Raw genomic sequence first — 5,171 nt, 5'->3', positions numbered from 1 at the left:
CTATAATAAAAAACAAATAATACCCCCCCCCCCCCTTCCCCCCCCCCCCCCCCCCCCCCCCCCCCCCAAAAAGAGAACAGAGCATTTAACAGGTGTCAGCGAGCAATTCCTCATTTCATATAAAACTGGCTAATGGAAAGCAGGAAAAAGAAAAGAATTTTACACGTTATCTAAAGGTTGTGAAATAGACTCCAAAAGGGAGTGGTACCTAATTCTTGGACCTGAATTTTTCACTTACCTAGCACGCATCTGGAATAGCCCACTTCCCTGTAACCCAGGTCATACCTTTGACTAAAGTTTCACATCGTGGGTCCCATCCTTCACCCGAGCCGTGCTGCCGTGTGCCGCCTGCCCGCGGTGCTGTGCAGCTCAGTGCTGGCTGCTGAAACTGGCTTCTTCCACAGCCGAACTGGGGAGACTGTCTACGGAGAAGGAAATTCGGGTTTCTCCTGAATTTCTCCAGGACTCCAGCTTGTCTGGGCAAAGGTGTGTCTGTGCAGACACCCTCCCCCAGCTGCGATAAGCCCCTTCCCCCCTGTCCCTGCCCTGGGCTGGCTATACAGCGTGGAACGTCCCCAGCGGGATCAGCCCCGTTACACGGGTATCTCTGGCCTTCAGCACAGGAATCTTTAACGAGTTTTATTCATGTAAAGACCCAATTTAGGCAACCAAATACACCGTGACAGCATCCACTCCTCCCGCCACCCACCGTGAAAGGGCACGGATGTGTCCGCGTGGGGCTCATGCACATGGGGACGGGTGAGATGCAGTGTCGCATCCCAGCCATTCATTTTCTGCCCCACTCCTCCCCATGCAGGGGTATCTCCTGCCACCCACCGAGCCGGCAGAACCAGGCTGCCCTTCCCCAGCGCTCCACTGGCACCCACCCAGCTTTCATCCAGGGGGCTGAAAGACATAAATGCGATAAAAATAGTCAGCCCTGCCAGTGCTGAGCGTGTGGGGGCCGGAGGCACCAGGATGTCCCCAAAGACCTGTCCCCAGAGGAGGCCCCATGGCAGGGATGGGCAGGACATGTGCATGCTGCAGTGCAGGGTCTGGCCTCCTGCACATCGTGTGGGGGGACCCCCAGCAGCCCCCCGCCTGCCCCATGTCCATGCACACCCATCTCCTCCAAGCACTGGCGGGATGCTCGCAGCCGGCACAGGGGGGACGATGAGCAGCTTGCGGGGTCACGCCTCACATCAGTTTATGTCAAGGCTGCTGCAAACTGTGAGCATTTTTTTTTATTTATCTCCCGTCAGCTTCCTGACAGGCTGTTTTCGGGGGGGGGAGAAACGGGCAGAAAGAGGGCAAACAGTGCTGGGGAGACTGACTCTGCAGCTGTGCCGAGTCCCAGCAAGAGCCCTGGGGGACACAGGGCAGAGGGTGCCCACGGGACAGGGCGGAGGCACAGCTGGGCACGGCATGCACACCGCAGCCTGTTTGCCATCATCCTCCAACTGCACAGAAGCAGTCTGTGGACAGAAATGGCTTTGCAGCAAGAGAGAGAAAGGGCTGGGAAGCACACACCGAACCGGAGCCGGCAGCAGGGTTTAACCCCATCCTCCGGGCAGGCAGGCAGAGGTCCTGGGAGGCCCTCCGGGCGATGGGAGAGGCAGGCTGGATTAAATCCTTGTCTTTCACCTGGGCTGGAGTCCAGCCCCAAAATAGCAGTCCAAAAACAAGATCACATGAGAGGAAAAAAATAGCAAGGCGAAGGATTATCCATACTTCCTTGTCCTATGTGGGCGCAGAGCGGTGGCCCGCGCTGCCAGCCACGGTGCCGCTTCAGTCCCTGTGCACCGCGGTGCCCGCCGGCCGATGCCAGCTTTTGCCCAGGATCTGGCACAGCCCCGATGCCCGCGCCCATCTGAGGGACACTGCTTTGCTCTGGAGCCGCCCGTGAGTGGTGCAAGGGCGTGCGGGCGCGGGTGCTCATCGCCCTGGGAGCTGCCTGCCCCAGAGGAGCAGGGTGAGAGGCAGGGTGACCCCAGGCAGCTCCTGCCCTCCCCCGGGGCAGGTCGGCAGCGTTGTCTCCTGGCTGCCCCCACAGTGCTGCTGCCCACGCTGCTGCCACCACCGCCCAGCCCCGTGCACTCCGACCCAGCAGGTGAGTGCCTCCCCCAGCATCCCCCGGTGCTCGCTCCCGGGCATGGCATCCTGGCAGAGCCGCAGCCTCGCGGGGGCTTTGCAACCCCTTCCCAAATGGTCTGCAACGCGCGTTCCTGAAGTCCTGGCCAAGTTTGCAGGCTTGGCCGGCTGTGTGTCGCTGGGGGAACAACTGGGGTTTCCTTTCCCTCTCTCCGGGCTCAGAGGCAGGGAGCTGGCAGGGAGGCAGGAGGGGGGGACTTTCCACTTCAGTGCTGTTCCCAGGCTGTACTGGGCTGAGCGGCACTTGCTGAGCCGTTTCAGCAGTACAGCTCCAAGAAGAGGGATGAAACCAAAGTCTGGGACCTGGGGGATCTCGTGGTCTCATCTTAAACCAGTCCTGCAGAAAGTTTTGCGTAAATCGTCTCTGCTGCGTGATAGTGGTTTGGGGGGAAGAGGAGCCGCTGGGGCAGCGTGTGAGGGGGCTCAGCTGCCCGCACAGGCACTGCCTGCGTACGGCTGGGTGCCAGGCAGAGAGAAGCACCTACTGCTTCCTCAGGGCAGAAAGCAGCTCTGTGGTTATTTATTCACTGTGCTTCCAAACAACCCCAAGAAGCATACATTATTTATGGGACTCATAGCCAAGGAGGCCCACGGACGTTCAAGGCAGCAAGGTGAGGAGGTTCCTCACCCCAGGCAGGAGCAGGAGCCAGCCGTCTAAAGCCATCCCGAGAGCCTGGGAAATAACACGGGCATCTGCTGCAACTGGAGTTTCCCAGGCAGGGCTGGGCTGGGGAGGGCAGGAGGAGGCAGAGCTGGCTGCGAAGGCAGTGACCCCTGTCCCCGCCAGCTCTCGGTGCAATGCAGCACAGCAGCAGGGCCGGGGGGGCCGCTGCGGCACCGTCGGCATCTGGGCTTCGGCCAAGGCACTTCTCAGCGCAGGGAACTTCCTGCTCATCTTTAACTGGGGCTTGGGGAAGAGTGGCTGGAAAGCTGCCCGGCGGAAAAGGACCTGGGGGTGCTGGTCGACAGCCGGCTGAACATGAGCCGGCAGTGTGCCCAGGCAGCCAAGAAGGCCAATAGCGTCCGGGCTTGTATCAGAAATAGTGTGGCCAGCAGGAGTAGGGCAGTGATCGTGCCCCTGTACTCGGCACTGGTGAGGCCGCACCTCGAATACTGTGTTCAGTTTTGGGCCCCTCACTACAAGAAGGACGTCGAGGTGCTGGAGCGTGTCCAGAGAAGGGCAACGAGGCTGGTGAGGGGTCTGGAGAACAAGTCTGATGAGGAGCGGCTGAGGGAACTGGGGTTGTTTAGCCTGGAGAAAAGGAGGCTGAGGGGAGACCTCATCGCTCTCTACAACTCCCTGAAAGGAGGTTGTAGCGAGGTGGGGTCGGTCTCTTCTCCCAAGTAACAAGCGACAGGACGAGAGGAAACGGCCTCAAGTTGTGCCAGGGGAGGTTTAGATTGGACATGAGGAAAAATTTCTTTACTGAAAGAGTGGTGAAACATTGGAACAGGCTGCCCAGGGAAGTGGTGGAGTCCCCATCCCTGGAGGTATTTAAAAGCCGTGTAGATGAGGCGCTGAGGGACATGGTTTAGTGGGCATGGTGGTGGTGGGTTGACAGTTGGACTCGATGATCTTAGAGGTCTTCTCCAACCTTAATGATTCTATGATTCTAATTGACCAGCGCAGGAGCCTGCTGTTGAAGTGAGTGTTTGCTCCACGGTGTTGGCTCCATCCCGGGGATGGCTGCCTTCAGGACGGGCAGAAAGCACACAACGCTAAATTTGGCAGGATGCCGTCAGCGGCGCCCCGTGCCCCGCATGGCATCAGAGCTGCCAAATCTGACCACGACAGGGGTGTAAGGAGATCCAGGCAAGCAGTGGGGAGGGCCGGGGGCATGGGGAGGGGGTGCAGCCTCCCCACAGCTCCAAAACAAGGGGGACATTCCCCCGAGTGAGAAAGTGGAGCAGCATTTCCTAATGTTCCTCATATCCTAACAACCCCAATGCCTTTCATCCAGGAAAGCCCGAGCCAAAGCCAGGGACAGTCTTTTTTTGAGATGCAGAAATGTTTGGCTAGACCTTTCTTATTTTTTCTTTGTATTTTCAACATGTGGCCGAAATGGCAGGAGGAAATATCACGTGGGCTCATTCAAACTCAAAAAAAAAAGAATACTGAGATGCTAGGAAAGCCCAGAGTCCACCTGTGCTGTGTTGGATGTGTTAGGAGCCGTCCCCACTAGCTGCTGTTAACTGCAGTCAACTGGAATATGTTTTTATCAAAACGTCTGGGGTCAGTATACTTTCGGTTTGGACTGGCTGTCCAAATACACAAGCTCCATGTGAGCCAGGACTAAAAGTCTATTCTAAGCGAGCCTTAGATAACACAGCCTAAACACCACATCAAAGCACTGGTGGAGGCAGGCCAAGCTGTGAAGCCATCGCACTTGCTTCTTTAACGCTGCAGCCAGCTAACGTGCAGCAACCCGCAGCCTCCACTCGCGGCACAGCCTGCACCCCGCGAGCCCACCGCTGGCTCCCCGGCAAGGCCAAGGCCCCGGTGCAGAGCCCTGCCTCAGAGCCAAGCATCGGCAGCCGGCACAAGCTCCGGCAAAGCGGCCCCGTCCTTGGGGAGATGGAGCCGCATTTTATCAGGCTGACAGTGCTCTCAAGAGCGCTTCGGCTTTTAAGGCGAAGCTCTCCCCAGCCCGAAGCACGGTGCCAGTGTTAACGCAGGCGTGCCCGGCGGAGCCCTGCGACAGCCGCCTGCCCGAGCCCCTTCTCTCCAGCTGCCCCGAGGGGAAGGCAGAGACCCCCGTCCCCGCTGCCCCCGGGAGCTGATCGGGGCCAGGGAGTTTATTGCCTTCCCCGGGAGGCCGCTGAAATAACCAGCGCTTGCACAGAACGCCATGGACCACAGGGATGGGAACGAGGAAAGCGAGCAGAAGCGCTGCTTTCTGTTGGTTTTGCTCCTCCGACCCTGCTGCGCCGCAGCCCGCTGTTCCCGCGGCAACGGGAGGCTCAACACCAGCCCCCGCCCGCTGGGCTGACCCGGCGGTCCGGGCAGGGCAGGCAGCTGC

The 5,171-nt window shown here is 59.1% G+C and overlaps 1 protein-coding gene across 2 annotated transcripts in view; it reads left to right on the top strand.

Annotated features, from left to right (window-relative positions):
• The first annotated feature begins 1,828 nt into the window (after positions 1–1,828).
• FGF1 (fibroblast growth factor 1) overlaps positions 1,829–5,171 on the top strand; it is a 32,936-nt gene continuing 29,593 nt past the window's right edge. The window contains exon 1 of one of the 2 annotated variants that reach the window (XM_009285953.1): positions 1,829–1,902. The gene's annotated coding sequence lies outside the window, so the exon portion shown is untranslated. Of the gene's footprint in view, positions 1,903–1,944; positions 2,111–5,171 lie in introns of those variants that run through there. The other variant, XM_009285954.2, reaches the window with a different exon arrangement.

This window comes from Aptenodytes forsteri, unplaced genomic scaffold (assembly GCF_000699145.1).
Source record: "Aptenodytes forsteri isolate BGI_AS27 unplaced genomic scaffold, ASM69914v1 Scaffold54, whole genome shotgun sequence".
NCBI lineage: Eukaryota > Metazoa > Chordata > Aves > Sphenisciformes > Spheniscidae > Aptenodytes > Aptenodytes forsteri.
The sequence above is the reverse complement of the archived record's forward strand: the minus strand, read 5'-3'. Positions and strand labels throughout refer to the sequence as shown.